Source organism: Rhodnius prolixus, unplaced genomic scaffold (assembly GCF_049639745.1).
Source record: "Rhodnius prolixus isolate KJV_2025 unplaced genomic scaffold, Rpr scaffold_15, whole genome shotgun sequence".
NCBI lineage: Eukaryota > Metazoa > Arthropoda > Insecta > Hemiptera > Reduviidae > Rhodnius > Rhodnius prolixus.
In genome coordinates, this window is record NW_027411605.1 from 773,755 (window position 1) to 791,571 (window position 17,817).

Consider the following 17,817-nt stretch of genomic DNA (forward strand, 5'->3'; position numbering starts at 1 on the left):
CAAGACTATAGCAACCTAAACACACCATTACTAAAATCAAATCAATAAGAAGTGGAGTAATATGCATTTCATTCAACTGCATAAAAGAAAAAATGCTAAGACTATGGTTATACACTGTTATTATTTAATTTATTCAAATCCAATGAAATTTTAATTAGAATAAACTTTAACCAATCAAAGCCTAAAGGGACCATATGGTCACAGTTGAATTTTGCCACATTTAATAGAATGCTGTTCATTCTAGATAATCAATTTAAATTTTCTCTTTACTATTGAATACGCTAGTGTATGCTATTCGTGATAAGGGACGGAAAATCATAATAACTAGTGTTTTCAGTTAGTTACGCCTTTTTTGAAAAAAACCTGTTTCAATCAGCTTGGACACTAGTTTATTGTTAGCAATTTTTTAGTTTATCAAATATGTCACAATTTTTGTTTTTTGTATGAAACACAATAACCAATAGTTGTTATAAATTATGTACCAATAACAAAGTTCAAGACTTAAAATTATACTTACGAAGGTCGTTTGAAAAGTCCGTGCAAAGTCAGAGAGATATCACCACTGGCGCGTATCGAGGTTATGTTTAGTTAGTAGCATCTCTTGGAAGAACACACACCAAGTTTCAGCCAGATCGGTCTATTTCTTTGTGTTTGGCATTGTCTTTGCGCTTGACCAAAAACGAAATCGTGTGAAGTGTTGCAAGGACGGTTTGCAGCTGTTCCAGAAGAATCCGCAGGACTTTAAGCGTCGTTTCGTCACTGTGGATGAAACATGGATACATCACTACACTCCTGAGACCAAAGAACAATCTAAACAATGGGTTACCAAGGGGGAATCTGCGCCAAAAAAAGGCGAAGACCGTTCCTTCGGCTGGAAAGATTATGGCGATTGTCTTTTGGGATTCGTAAGGAATAATCCTCATCGACTATCTGGAAAAGGGTAAAACTATTACAGGTGCATATTATTCATCGTTATTGGTCCGTTTGAAAACCGAGCTGCAAGAAAAACGCCCACGATTGGCCCACAAAAAAGTCCTTTTCCATTACGACAACGCACCAGCTCACACCTCAGCAGTTGTGGTCGCAAAATTAATGGAAATAGGGTTCCAACTCGTTTCACATCCCCCCTATTCTCCAGACTTGGCTCCCTCGGACTACTATTTGTTTCCCAATATGAAGAAATGGCTGGCGGGAAAAAGATTTTATTCAAACGAGGAGGTGATTGCAGAAACGAATGGCTATTTTTCAGACTTGGATAAATCCTATTATTCGGAAGGGATCAACAAACTAGAGCAGCGTTGGACGAAGTGTATAAGCCTAAAAGGAGACTATGTTGAAAAATAAAAAAGGTTTACCCCAAAAAATTAAGTTTTTATTTTTGCACGGACTTTTCAAACGACCCTCGTATAAAATCACATTCAAAAGCTGTGTTACCATTTGATCACATCAGGTCATTGGTGTATTATTTCATTTCCCCCCCCCCCCCAATAATGCACATTTCAAAGTCAAAGATGGGCTGATATTCGAGGAGGCCCTAAACTTACTACAATAACAACGAATCCGTTGATGAATTTGTTGGAGAGCCGGAATTTTTTTATTGTGTTGAGTTACCTAACAAATCATAAAACGGCTTCAAAAAAAAACAGGCCATCCTTCAATATACACATTAGATGAAGATCTGAGATATGATCTGATGTTCTGGGACACTTTGTGATTCTGGTGCCAAACAATAATAAAAGAAGAAGATGTATAATTGAAGGATGTTCATCTGTGGGTAGATGCACATTGCAGTAAAAAACGATCTAGGTTGGTGAATACCTTGTTTTGAAACACTCCATTCGAAACAATTAGGTGTAATTTTTATGTTAAACATTCTTTTAAAATAAGGAAAGTTTTTTTCAGTATTTATAAGCAAGTAAATAAGGCAGTTTTGTTGAAAAAAGATGGCGTTGTGTACTAGTACCGTATTGACCTGATGTGACCATACCATATGGTCACAGGGCATTAACACAGAGATCGGCGAATAAAAACTAAATTAATTTATGTTTTCTATATTATTAGTGACCTATTTGATAGATAAAATAATAACGTTTTGGAAAATTAAAAAAAAAACTCCGGCTTTGAAGGGTTAAAATGAAGAAAACACTTTCCGTTTCTTGCTTTCACTAAATGAAGTAAACGCAACATATTTTTGTCTTCGTGGCTTGGGGGAAACTGATGGCTGCTAAGACACGATAAGCATTCTAAGAACTTTAAACAATGATATTAGCAATATTTAAAAAAAATAATTTGTTTAAAATGTGAAAAAAAAAGAACTTATATGTTAGTAATTTGTCAAAGGAGAAAGGTTTAATAATTTTATTGGTAATGTCGCTTTGAGTTATTTTTGTCTCCCTTTGTCTCTCTTACTTCACTCTTTCGCCGACCCTCCAAGCCCATTTGGGTCCAGTGTAAAATTAGGGACAACGGAAAAGGGAGTAAAATATTTAATTATTATCTTTGTAGGAGAAAACTGGGTACAGCCAGTGAGCGATAAAGGTAGAGTGGGGCAAATGAAAAGCATCAATTATATGAGGATAATAGTTATGAAACTGGAGATATAGAAGGTGTTGTTAGCTTTGAAGAGGATCCTTGGCCCAGCCGGCGGGTATAGAGCGCAGCATCCCTCACATCTCCCAGCCGGTTTGTCTGTCTCTCTCTCTCTCTCTCTCAACTGAACACTGAGTCCACAGTTTACTCCCTGGCTGGCTCTAAAACAGCTTCTGCTTTACTTCGTAGTCTTCCGCCAGCTTCAAGCTTCCCATTCTAACCGAACTGTCTATCTCATTACCATAGTCAGTCCTGGTTTCCTTACAGCCTCCAATTTGCTTTGCGTTGATTATGCACAGAGTAAGAGCGCGGAACCTCTTGCTCTCTTCCTTTACCTCTCTGAATATACATTAGTCAATTTAATGTTTCTACAAATCAATAATGAGTAACTCAATTCCATCAACATCGGTGCTGACACCGTTGCACATCAGCATGCAATACCCCCGACTTCATCTTGCTGCATACGCTATACTGCAAAGTATACAGCATAAATATTAGCAGAGCAGAATTGGAAATTGGGATCATGGCAATCCAATAAACCTAGTTCAACAATCCCTAAGTAAATTGAGTAATCTACCTTCTTTGTATCATCGTCAAAATCATTGCCGATAAAAAGAACACTTTAAAAAAAAAGACACACCAACATTATTTGATTTTATTCTCCATGATATCCCTCAAGCTAGATCACAAACTCTGTCACTCTTCTTCGCAGATAGATACTTCAGTGTTGTCTCACCATGGAAACGCAATCGAAGCCCGAAATATATATACCTACTTCAAAATTATCTCAACAACCTCATTGAATACTTGTGAAAAATTACTAACAACTAATTAGTCGAAGCAGTAAGGTATCTATAATATCTATTTAGATAGTAGATTAACCTGGAGCTTCCATTTAAGTAAGAAGTGAAATAAGTTTACTTAAATTTTACCAATTGATTAGAACAAAGGATAGATTGTTCTATAATACTGAATAAAAATATTCTAGGGCGTGATTCTGATTTACATATGGGTGTAACATGGAGAAAGCCTCAGAAAAATTAGGATTCCAGAAAACTAGCAACTGAATAATCTGATAACATTGATCAAGCAGTTAAAAAAAACCTTGTGTTTTTCAGTAGAATTAAATAAAAAATCAAATAACAACAGTTCATAACAGAGTCTTGTCCCAGTAATGGGGCAAGGATCGATTGAATGGAATAGCTATTAAAAATATAAATTGATTCGTTAAAATCAAAGATTTTCTTTTGTCTTGTTCTGATCAGAGAAACTGTCGAAGATCGACCTTATAGAATGGCATTAGAATCGATTGAATGTATACTCCTGTCATCATTCCTAACCTAAAGTAAATAAATCTACGAAAATTTGCTTTTCATAAGAAAAAGCTGAACGATACTAGCATAAACAATAGTTGTTTAAGTTTCAGTTACTACTCTACTGGGTAACCGGAATAAACGGACCATAAAGAAACTGCAGAGTGAATAAACCGAACAAAGAACAGTGAAAACGTTCAAGTACAAAGCTCATAAACTTTTACATTTTTTCCTTTTGCCCCAACCAGATATCTTCTGATAAGCCAGATATTGGTATAAAATTGATTACAAGTTTCCTTCTCATCTTTGTGTGAATACCACATGCACGAATTGTGTGTATGAACATTAAGCTAACTTATTTCCAGCTAAGGATGTGTACAATGAAGATTGCACAAAATTATCCTGAAAGATAACTCGAATTTAAAATTAGAATTAAGAATTATTTAGAGGATGCTGCAGAAGTAAGTTCTAGGTCAACAAATTGTCATGGTTGAAAAATGTGATTGCAGCAAGTGCAAAGGTATCCAAAGAAAAGTGGTTATAATGTACTCTATTTTTACAAAAATAAATAACTCAAAGTTGATAGTATTTATAAGTTTCAGGAATTAAGTCAAGTTTAAGAATCAAAGATTATAAATTTACTATTGCTTTTATGGTAGATACTTCTTTTCATTAACTACGATATTTTATATAGTTTGACCTAATAACGAGTCTCCTTTGACTCGCATCTAAACGTAGCAGCGAAAGCTTGGCATACAAATAAATAAAACACTAAAATTGGGCAGTCATTTCTCTTCACTCAAATTAATATTTCCCTGACATTAAATCCAGGAGAAATTAAAAAAGGAAGTTACATTGTTATTCACAGGAAAAAAATTTAATTATAGAAGTATACGTTGTTAACTTCCTATATACGAGTTTGACACAATTGCATTCTCATTTCAATTTAAGATATAATGCATTTATAACATAACAGTTTTGCTGAATAAAGGCTTGAATAACAATGAAGGTTCTTTTAAATTCTATAAAATTTCTATTCATGGTCCACAATTGTAGCTACAAAACTAATTCTGGAAATAATTTTTAAAAAGATTTCTATTCTAAAAGAACTTCAAGCATTTAAGACCATTACCTAAATCGACTGTTTTCTTTTACTGAAAAATTACTTACTGTCTTTCAAGTCACAAAGTATGTTCTATTCATCAATAGTAATATTAGAAAAAAAAAAAAAAAACAACAATCTACACTTAAAGACTTGCAAAGTTCAATGAATTGTTCCAAATAATTCCTGTACATTTGTAGGGATAAAAAGGCAAAAAAGAAGTAGTTCAAGGACTAGTATGAAACATCAAGCCTTTTTCCAATTCTAATTTAGATCAATCAATAAACTTTATAAGCTAACAATTGACTGTACAGCAATTATATTTTACTCAGAAATATCTGAACAAAAGAAACTTCAAAACCTTATTTGGCACAGCTTTAAGAATGCTATATGTTTTATATATCATCAAATTTAAATAACAAAATGTAAATTCAAGAAATGAAAAAATAAAATTACAATTTAAGAACTTATCTGAACCAATCAATCAGAAGAAAACCTAACAATATTCATTTTACAACACAATTACTCTCATTTTAAATGAATTCATTAAAAACATTTGTAAAAAAATCAATTCAACATGATTCATGGCATCTTAAATTATATGAAAATAATTAGAATAACATATCAATAATGAGACTTGATTGATAGATCTTCAACAAAATCTTATATTGATGATCAAATGCATGCAAATTGAAATATGAATATAATATGAAGTTCTACATACCATTAATGATAAGTAATACGTAAAATTAAGTACACCAGTACACACTTAAAGAACTACGGAAACTATTTTGAACATTTTAAATTCACAGTTACTAGATATTTTTCCACAATAAAATTATTACTATTCAGAATTTTTAATCACTTATTGAGTAGCATAACAGAATTCAATGGTTGAGATGAAACAATATGGCTGCCGCAAAATGAGCCCCATCAGAAACCCAAGTAACAATGAACTAATAATAATCATTTTAGTTGTATTAAACAAAAAAATGAATTAAAAAAAAAAGTGATTTATAATAAAATACATTTTTATTGTACCCCTAAGATTTTTTTTAAAATAGTGGTCATTACTAAAAAAAAAAAAAGATATGATTTTGTATTTTCTTAAAGACGGAATTACATGGGCTAATTATTATAAAAATAAATTTCAATTTAACATCAATTAATTTTAAATTCTAATCAAAATTTTTAAACATATTCAGACTTTCTTCTAAGTTCCTTGGAGTGACGTCATAAATGCCCATAGTTCAGTTCGAGGGGCCATGTAGAAAATTGGAATCACGTAAGTTCATTTTATTTTTTTAATTATCAAGTGTTAAATTTAAGAGATCTGAAACAAAATACATTACAATTAATTAAGTGAATCAAAATCTTTAAAAAGATATAAATTTTGTTATATTCATTGAAAGATTTCTATGAAAAAACTTCATTTAAAATTACGATGTTAGATTTTTCAAATTCAAAATGGCCAGAAAGCTCTTTGGCTGAATTTCTGACATAGTTTCTACTAATAATCAGGCAATTCTAACTTTAAATTGTATGGTATTCTACTATTATTATTATTATTCATTGATTGCTTCGTTTTTAATGTATTTTGTAAAGATACAGGATATTAATTCGATATACTTCGATTGCACAACATATGGAACATTAACTTATTCGAGTTTGATGACGTAGAATCCTTTAACTATTCATAGCTTAGGCTATGATTTGATAATAGAAAATTCGCAATGAAAAATGTTAATAAAAAGTTGAACAATTTACTAATTTATTAACATTGATTTGTGTTCATAACTCTATTTAACAAAAAAAGTGAATTCAATATTACCCAACATTCTTCAGAAACTTAGAAGTAGGTGGTTTTGTTAGAATAGTCTGCTTTTATGACTTGCCATCTTTCTATTAATTATAAAGGAATGGAAAGATTGCTACATCTTGAACTATTCTAAAGCCGATTCTACTTCTCTTCTCTTCTTAAGCTGATTTTTTTAAGCAAAATTACCTCATTGTTTTCTAATTCTTAAGCTTAAAATATTAAGAAGAGATTAATCTCAGCTTGTTTTTTTTAATACTTCAACTTTTTCTAATTTTTGGACTTATTCAAGACACTTTCAGCTAATATTTAAGAAATTTCCCTTTTGTCACCCATTTTAGTAAAAGCAACTTTATCCGAACTCATTTTTAGAGGAAAAAAAGTCTTAAAAAAAACTTAAGTTTGATTTCATTTACACTCATTTTAGTAAAGGTATTTAGAAATTAAAGCACTTTTCTGATTTTATCTAAAGTTACTTAATAGATAAACCCTCCACAATATTTTATTATCTAACAGAGGCAATTTTGTTCACAATAGAAAGTAACGCCTCCGTATGCTAATATTTATTGGTAATTAATTAATGAAAATGGTAAATACGGTCTATTTACCAAAAATCAGATTTTGTAGTTATAATTTTCAGTCCTTCTTAAGCGCAGACAGCTTTTAAGACCAATCTCTGAGACTGCTTTAAAGCTTAATTACTTACACCTCTAAAAACTCACAAACCACGATCCTTAAATACATCTTTACTCGAACTAACAATCTTTCCCCACATTCCAAAAAACCTTGATGGACTCCTTCCCTGATAGGAATCCGACAATGGACAGAATTACAAAAACTAGCATGCTAAGACGACCATGAGCATAAAAAAAATCATGCATACCCTCAAGTTAAACTGAAAATATGGTCATCAATACACTACATAATACCTTTTACTTGGTATTTCTATTCAATACAAATAAACTAATACATTGTATTCTTATTTCAGGTCCGGGGTTTTGGCAAGTGCATTGTGTTATTGTGCAGTGTTCTTTAGTGCTAGTTTAGTTTTTAGCATTAGTGTTTTCTAATGTTTAAATGAAGAATGCATTTGTGAAATAAGGTATGTACAATTTGCATTTTTCTTCTTAAGAAATTAATTTCTTTGATGCAAATTTTGTCATAGAAATTTACAAATTAATAATTATTAACCTATTTAATAAGAAATGTATTTTTTATTGCAGGTGTATAACAGTGAAGTGAGTGATGTGGTAAGTGCAGTGTTCCTTTTCTATTTGTGCAAGTGTAATAAACGAACGGATGCAAGCTGCAGTCTTGAAGAATAAGGTAAAGAATGCATGCATTTTATTTAAATAAATTAATACCTTAATACCAATACTGAATAATCCTTAAAATTGTCTTGCACTGCCCTTTATTTTACTTGATTTCTTTATTTAAAACTTTCTTTTATTTGTTAACTATACGGAGATTCATCTAATGCACTTTTCGAGGGAGCAGTATGTTGTTTTGTAAAAGATGAAATACATTTTCCACTTTTCGTTGATGTCTTAAATCGAGCTGTTCCATATTCTTGATCTCACTATTTTTGAAGAGTCCACAGTTCTATTTGTCGAGAGAACGAGTAGTTTTTAGCTTTTAAAGTCATCTTCAACTAGTTTTTTTAATTTTGCTTTTGGTTATAGTGTGAATTAAATCTTCAGTATCATTTATGATGCAATTTAAACAACATTAGTGAAGGAGACATTTCTTTATGAGATAACCTGACTTTGCTCTAGATTGACTGACATTTCTTTGGAAACATATGACCATTTTTAAATGAAATGCACATTTTTTCTGCTCAAATTAGGTGGCAATCGACTGGCCTAATTCTTCAGTTTCACTTAGCCAAGTAACGCGAACAATTCTGTTAGCCCCAAAACAACGTGCAAGTTAAGCGAGTATAACTACTAAACTAATTGAGTTTACCGTACTCATAGACCAACACTAATCCTCACTTGTATACATTCGCACTTAACGACAGGCTTTTCTGGACTTAAATAGATTTTGGAAGGTAATAGAGTACTGATTGTACACTATGTGGAGATCTGGACAATATGGCGGACAGTAGCACCCTTCCCATCCGTCACTTGCCTTCAACGTAACGATAACAGTGTTGTATTGTTTCTATTATCCGATTACTTACTCATCGATAAATCACACGCTGTGCTTTTTACAATGCTTTTTTTTTCATTTATTATTAGTAAAAATAAGTTACACGATTTAGATCGTTTCTCAAAAATGGTTCCTAGGATTTTCTTTAATATTTCGAATACTTTGCTTTCACTGAGAGATCTACATTTATTTGCGAAATTACCTCAGAAAATAGTCTTTTGGAAGGGGGGGTAAGCTTTTTTCTGTAGCGCCATTTGATTGTGAAGTATGAAACTGTCGTTTGGAAACCATAATAGGAATTTAAAATCTTGAATTCTATGAAATTCCTCAGCAGGAAATTCATCTAATAATGTTTAGAGAAAGTCGTGTTCACACAAAAATTTTGTTTCCAATTCTAGTGCGGATGTTGGTGTATTGGCTATGAAGCATGGATTTGTATCTTCCCAGTTCGAATCCCGGGTGTGTCATTTTTTATTTGTTAGAAAAAATGTTGATAGTAAAGTTTGTTCTTCTGCCCTCAGGGCAGATTGGTTATCTCAATTCAGCACAATTCTTCAGCCCATTGTTACCAATGGGTAAGAAGGATAAGTTATTTATCTCAGATGAATTTTCCAGCCTCCCAGAGAACCGATTCCGAATAATTAAACAATTCAAAAGGAACAATGAAGCTAAAATAATGATTTACAAAATATTTATTGAGTCACAGTTTAGAAATGGTGTTATAGAGAAAAGCTAGGGTTATTCTCGTTTCTACTGGCTGCCTATTGTTGACGCACTTGTTTGGGCATTCAAAGCCTTAATGGTGCATAATAAGGCAAATATATGCATGACTCCCCCCCAACCTAATAGGAAACTTAACAATAAGTATATTCCAATTAGTCTACCTGGAAAGGCTATAGCCTTGAATAGATTTCTGAAACAAGTTACTTGTTACTAGGGTAATGTTAACAAAGTTTATCGTGTGTTGAACATATTGAAGTCGGTTTGCTTCCAATATATATAAAGCACAGCTTAAAATTAATTAAATTTTGCCACAATTGAATTTTAAATTTTTCTCCTATGTTGTTGCATAAAAAATTTTTAAAAAAAATCAGTCTCATTACTTAATTTACAGACCTCGTATTTGTTAAGCTTAAAATTTGTGGGCATGAACGTACGTACTTTAAAACATTGTAGAATTCTTTAAGCAAGAGAGAACAAGGTCAAACGAACCGGAAACACAATATAGCGGACTTCATAACTCATGTGCGACTGTAGAGGTAGTGAGTTAGACGCAGTGCTAGATTGTGTGTATGTACGGGTGTGGGTGTGTGAGAATACCGGAAACAAGACTTGCCTGTGGATGGAGACTAAGGCACCGAAGACGGTGCACAGTCGCCTAGGCGGTCTGGCACCCTGGTTCTCAGTACCCTGCAGCTCTTCTCCCAGACTGTGTGACTATCCCTATCTGTACCATTGCTGTATCCCACTTGGCACAGAACTCAGATCTGCAATGCCTATCATCTCTCATGGTCACTGTGGAAATCACTCCCTCTCGCTCTTTCCCTTCTTCGTACGCCTCTCAATTTCCATGCTGTTCTTCGTAGTGTTGTAGCCGCCCCCTTACTTGGACACGCTAGGCGTCTTCTTTTTATTTATTTTATATTTTGTTCTTATCTCCTGGAAACTGATATCTGTTATGTTTGTGTAAATGTGCGTAGAACTAAATCTGGTGTGATTCAGTCATTCGACTTTCCCTTACTTTATTTTAAGTACAGTATTCGCCAGGTTTCAGCCGATATTCATAGTTTTTAAAAACATAAATATTTCTTACGCTAATAAAGAGGAAGTATTGCAATCTTGTTAACCATTTTTTTTTAGCGCATCGTCTGTGCGCTTGTCCTCAAACCTGAAGAGGAACTTTACTTATGCCAATTCTAACACTGCTTCCTATAACTCTCTTAACTCTTTGAGGCGCACGATTTTACAGAAAATAAAAGCCCTAGTTGCACAGAATTTCTTTTATTATAAAAAAAATGGAAATAAACATCCATTTCCATTATCTTACATATGTAATCATCCCTCTCAAATAATCATCACTCTCGAAATACAGAAAAAAAGAAAAGAAAAAATTAATACCATTTCAATAGTCCTTTTTTAGTGCGGGCCACTGGTATTGTATAATACCACTGTGCAACTAATGCTTTATATGGTGTTCATCCAAACACAACTTTTTACCAAAACAAAGCGGAACTTTGCAGACAGTACAGCACTGTCCTTCAGCGCACTGTTCCTTGAAATGTTTAAGTTCCATGTTTTTGACCCAATTGTTTATAAACAATATATGAATTAACAACAGCTGCATCCAAATAATAGAACAGTATGCGGTGCCACCATTTTTTACTATCGGTCAAGTTTATAATAAATATAAAAATTATTCAACTTATTTTCGCATTTACCATTGGTGCATAGCACTGCCAACTGAATGAAAAACTTTAAATAACATATTAAGCTGTACGAGGGTCGTTTGAAAAGTCCGTGCAAAGTCAGAGAGATAGCACCACTGGCGCGTATCGAGGTTATGTTTAGTTAGTAGCATCTCTTGGAAGAACACACACCAAGTTTCAGCCAGATCGGTCTATTTCTTTGTGTTTGGCATTCGTTTGAATCGAGGAAGTCGAGTGATTTTCAAAAAATGGACGAAAAAGAATTTCGTGTGTTGATTAAACACTACTTTATGAAAGGCAAAACGCCTCAGGAGACTAAAGAGAAGCTTGATAAACATTATGGTGACTCTGCACCTTCGATTAGAACAGTTTATAAGTGGTTTCAAAATTTTCACAGTGGCCATATGGGCAAAAGTGACGCTGAACGTTCTGCACCGCCCTGTTGAGGTTACTACTCCAGAAATCATTGATAAAATCCATGATATGGTGATGGATGACAGAAGAGTGAAGGTGCGTGAGATTGCTAGTGCTGTGGGCATCTCGAATGAACGGGTACATAATATTTTGCATCAACATTTGGACATGACAAAGCTATCCGCAAGATGGGTGCCGCGATTGCTCACGCTTGACCAAAAACGAAATCGTGTGAAGTGTTGCAAGGACGGTTTGCAGTTGTTCCAGAAGAATCCGCAGGACTTTAAGCGTCGTTTCGTCACTGTGGATGAAACATGGATACATCACTACACTCCTGAGACCAAAGAACAATCTAAACAATGGGTTACCAAGGGGGGAATCTGCGCCAAAAAAGGCGAAGACCGTTCCTTCGGCCGGGAAGATTATGGCGACTGTCTTTTGGGATTCGCAAGGAATAATCCTCATCGACTATCTGGAAAAGGGTAAAACTATTACAGGTGCATATTATTCATCGTTATTGGACCGTTTGAAAACCGAGCTGCAAGAAAAACGCCCACGATTGGCCCACAAAAAAGTCCTTTTCCATCACGACAACGCACCAGCTCACACCTCAGCAGTTGTGGTCGCAAAATTAATGGAAATAGGGTTCCAACTCATTTCACATCCCCCCTATTCTCCAGACTTGGCTCCCTCGGACTACTATTTGTTCCCCAATATGAAGAAATGGCTGGCGGGAAAAAGATTTTATTTAAACGAGGAGGTGATTGCAGAAACGAATGGCTATTTTTCAGACTTGGACAAATCCTATTATTCGGAAGGGATCAACAAACTAGAGCAGCGTTGGACGAAGTGTATAAGCCTAAAAGGAGACTTTGTTGAAAAATAAAAAAGGTTTACCCCAAAAAATTAAGTAGTTTTTATTTTTGCACGGACTTTTCAAACGACCCTCGTATGTATGAATAACTTCAACTTTTCGAGGTGGGTTAAAATATATCCCACCATGCAGCAAAGAATTAAAGGATTAATAAAAATAAACTGTACATCAATAGCCTCAATCTATTATTAAATAATCAGTAATTTAACGCCAAAAATGCAAATGGAAGACTAATTAGCAATTATCGATACAATCGGAGTCACAAACGAACAATTATTTACAAAAAAAAATGTTTGAAATATTTTCTATGGTAATTCTCTAGTATCTTTGGTACACTAGCCAGCTGTTTATCGCCTCTCCATAGAGAACTTTCAAGCTAGCTGAACAATTTCATGGCCCTGTAAATACACAATAACCCTTAAAATTTACCAGAAAACAGATTATATTGGAGTGGAACAATCGATTTAGAGTTCAAAATAAACCTCACTAAATAATTGGCTAGCGACAAAACATTTGGGTACATACAAAATCTATCTACTTATAGAGGAGTCCTGTATTGAGAATAATTAGCATTCTAAATCGTAGCAAATAAATATATCTCTGGATTTATTTTCATGAGGAGGGAAAAAGTTTTTCCTCAATTTCTTTCATAGATATAAATAAACTGCTTCTAGTATTCTTATTTTTATTTTTAAATACTGTTTCTAAATTTACTTCTTTTTTGATTTGATTCTGTCAAAGAATTAGGACCAAAAAAACAATCAGTCTCCAATATACAGGGTGACCATGGTTACAGGCTCCACCCACTTTTTTTTTAAACGGCGGGAAATTTCGAAAAAATAAAAAACACGTATTTAATCATTTTTAGTCTAGTTTACTTTTAGTGATTGACCCATTTTTTTAAACCCCTGTATCTCGAGATACAGCATCCAACTTTTGTTTTTCAAATGGAACGTTATATTTTTTTTTTACATATTTTTATAGTATTTGAGCTCCTAAAAACAACAACAAAAAAAAATTTTTGAAATCGGTTAGGTTTTTCAAAAGTTATGGTAATTTAAAATATGAAAAACAAATTTCAGTTTACTGTCAAAATTACGTTATTTTTTTGAAAGAAAACTGGGCACAATCAACGGATAGGCAAGGCAAAACTCTGGACTCCCACGCTTTGCTTGTAGCAGCACCTATGGTGGCGAAGTCAAGATCTAGGCAGGCTAGAAGTATTCCACGTTTCAGATCATCGACTGAAGCCACGGGATTAAGGATACTGTACACTTTATTTTTTTTAGATATTCCCACAAAAATTAGTCCATTGGGGTCAAGTCCGGGGATCAAGGTGGGCCATTGGATCGGACAATGAGTTCCTATGCTCTTTTCACGGAAATTTCTGTCCAGGTAACGTCGAACAATTCTCGCATTATGTGCCGGGCAACCATCTTGTTGAAAATACATATCTAGCCGACGTTGTAGAGGAACATATTCAAGCAGAACTGGCTAAATGTCTCTTTAAAAAAAGTTGGATACCTTGCACCAGTTAAGTTCTCTCTGTAGAAGTATGGGCCGATTAGTTGATTTCCTATAACTCCACACCAAACGTTTGTAGAAAAAACAACCTGAACGTCGAATAACTCTAGCCTGCCTAGATCTTGACTTCGCCACCATAAGTGCTGCTTCAAGCAAAGCGTGGGAGTCCAGCGTTTTGGCTTGCCTATCCGTTGATTGTGCCCAGTTTCAACAGATTCTTTAAGAAAAATAACGTAATTTTGACAGTAAACTGAAATTTGATTTCCATATTTTAAATTACCATAACTTTTGAAAAACCTAACCGATTTCAAATTTTTTTTTTTAGGAGCTCAAATACTATAAAAATATGCAACAAGAAATATAACGTTCCATTTGAAAAACAAAAGTTAGATGCTGTATCTCGAGATACAAGGGTTTAAAAAAATGGGTCAATCACTGAAAATAAACTAGACTAGAAATGATTAAATACGTGTTTTTTATTTTTTCGAAATTTCCCGCAGTTTAAAAAAAAAAGTGGGTGGAGCATATAACTCTGGTCACCCTGTATTTCATTTCTTACTGTTAATTATGGAAAAGAGGACGTTTCAAATGATAGCTTTCTTCAGACCTTGTTAGTCGCAACATAATTTATAATAACATATCTTGTCAAAAAAATTATTCATTAATAGAAAATTTAATTCGTCTCAAAGTTGAGAAAATTATTTCTTATCTAAATTTGAATTCTTAAAATCTTTTCTTTGAATAGATCACGAGGTAGATGTATAGTATTGTACGAGGGTCGTTTGAAAAGTCCGTGCAAAAATAAAAACTACTTAATTTTTGGGGGTAAACCTTTTTTATTTTTCAACATAGTCTCCTTTTAGGCTTATACACTTCGTCCAACGCTGCTCTAGTTTGTTGATCCCTTCCGAATAATAGGATTTGTCCAAGTCTCAAGAATAGCCATTCGTTTCTGCAATCACCTCCTCGTTTGAATAAAATCTTTTTCCCGCCAGCCATTTCTTCATATTGGGGAACAAATAGTAGTCCGAGGGAGCCAAGTCTGGAGAATAGGGGGGATGTGAAACGAGTTGGAATCCTATTTCCATTAATTTTGCGACCACAACTGCTGAGGTGTGAGCTGGTGCGTTGTCGTGATGGAAAAGGACTTTTTTGTGGGCCAATCGTGGGCGTTTTTCTTGCAGCTCGGTTTTCAAACGGTCCAATAACGATGAATAATATGCACCTGTAATAGTTTTACCCTTTTCCAGATAGTCGATGAGGATTATTCCTTGCGAATCCCAAAAGACAGTCGCCATAATCTTCCCGGCCGAAGGAACGGTCTTCGCCTTTTTTGGCGCAGATTCCCCCCTTGGTAACCCATTGTTTAGATTGTTCTTTGGTCTCAGGAGTGTAGTGATGTATCCATGTTTCATCCACAGTGACGAAACGACGCTTAAAGTCCTGCGGATTCTTCTGGAACAACTGCAAACCGTCCTTGCAACACTTCACACGATTTCGTTTTTGGTCAAGCGTGAGCAATCGCGGCACCCATCTTGCGGATAGCTTTGTCATGTCCAAATGTTGATGCAAAATATTATGTACCCGTTCATTCGAGATGCCCACAGCACTAGCAATCTCACGCACCTTCACTCTTCTGTCATCCATCACCATATCATGGATTTTATCAATGATTTCTGGAGTAGTAACCTCAACAGGGCGGTGCAGAACGTTCAGCGTCACTTGTGCCCATATGGCCACTCCGAAAATTTTGAAACCACTTATAAACTGTTCTAATCGAAGGTGCAGAGTCACCATAATGTTTATCAAGCTTCTCTTTAGTCTCCTGAGGCGTTTTGCCTTTCATAAAGTAGTGTTTAATCAACACACGAAATTCTTTTTCGTCCATTTTTTGAAAATCACTCGACTTCCTCGATTCAAACGAATGCCAAACACAAAGAAATAGACCGATCTGGCTGAAACTTGGTGTGTGTTCTTCCAAGAGATGCTACTAACTAAACATAACCTCGATACGCGCCAGTGGTGCTATCTCTCTGACTTTGCACGGACTTTTCAAACGACCCTCGTAACTATAGATTACATTTATTTAACAATCTCCAAATTCATACTCAATTTAAGTGATAGATTGATAGATAAATTTCTGTATTTGATGTAAATTTACATATTACAGGGGTTCTGAAGTGAACAATAATTTTAAATTAACACTACTATATTGTAAATATTAACATTAAATATAATAAAATAAATTAAACTAAATTAAACATTTTTGTGTTAACAAAAAAATAATAACGGTTCTTTAAGTCCCTAAAATATCTAAATAATACATTCAAATCTGTCGCAAGTATGAATACTCTACAACAAAACCTACCTTGCAGAAACCAGTGTTCCTAACTTCGCCATCACAGTTGGCCGCAGTGGTGAAGTTAGGAACCCGAGCACAATTTATTAATATCACCAAATACCTATCAAAAATTAAATTATTGATAACACTACCGTAAAGTACATAAAATATACTTTAAAAATACAAATCACACTATTAAAATATATTGCAGATTGCACAAAATAAAACGGATACTTTCCGAGGCAATAGTTATAACACAAACCACGTTCCACAACAATATGGCTAATTGTCTCCTTAAAAGCTATGCTAGCGTCACTCTCGATTGTTATATACAGAGTTTTGAGGTAGCAGACACCCAGTACCTGCTGTCATCTTCCGGACAAATCTTTTATCTTGTTTAAAAATGCAGGTGGCGAACTTAGGGCAATATCTTAATAATCATACTGATGTAAATTAAACATTTTAGCTACAATAAATTCTATTTCTTTATTCATTTCTAACAAATGATTTTAGTTTTAAAGATTCTATAACATAATGGTAGATCTTATTTAGGCGATCATATGTATATAGGACCACCTTACAATTACATTTAACCATGTTTACCACTCACTAGACTTATATAGGACCACCTTACACTCACATTTAACTATGTTTACCACTCACTAGACTTATATACGGTCTTCCGGAAAGTTCTGTCCGTTTTTGGAATAAAACAAAATAGTTTTAAAGATTCTATAACATAATAGTAGTTCTTATTTAGGCGATCATATGTATATAGGACCACTTTTAGAATATTTATTAATTGGGGCTCTTTTTGAAGACGCTCTTCCAGGTAATGTCTTCTCAGCGGAGAATACCGCGGACAGACAAAGAGAAAGTGCACCCAGGGTTTCACTTCTATTTAGATTGCACATTGTGCAGATTGAGTTGGTGCCCATGTGTTGTAATATCCATTTCTAGACCTGATTCTCAGTGTCTTATCACTAGATACTCGAATCTGGCTGACCACCCCTGGGTTTGTCTAAAGCGCAATTAATAATAACTATATTCCTCATTAAGACCCAATAAACTGATATCTCTATACAAGCGACTATAGCTAGAATGCTATATTTAACTGAATATTACACTAATTTAAAATAAATGTAATCTATAGATTGCTATAGACCTCTACCTCGTTATTTATTCACATTTATTAATTACTGATTTTAACAATTACAATTAAATGAGACATAGTTTTGGCCATAGCTTTGAGGTGAAAACCACTTTT

At 34.0% G+C, this 17,817-nt stretch overlaps 1 long non-coding RNA gene across 2 annotated transcripts in view; it reads left to right on the forward strand.

Annotated features, from left to right (window-relative positions):
• The first annotated feature begins 7,804 nt into the window (after window positions 1-7,804).
• The window catches only part of LOC141454940 (uncharacterized), a 300,919-nt gene continuing 290,906 nt past the window's right edge, over window positions 7,805-17,817 (forward strand). For both annotated transcript variants that reach the window (XR_012459057.1, XR_012459054.1), the window contains exons 1-2: window positions 7,805-7,922; window positions 8,044-8,146. This is a non-coding gene — a long non-coding RNA (uncharacterized lncRNA). The remainder of the gene's footprint in view (window positions 7,923-8,043; window positions 8,147-17,817) is intronic.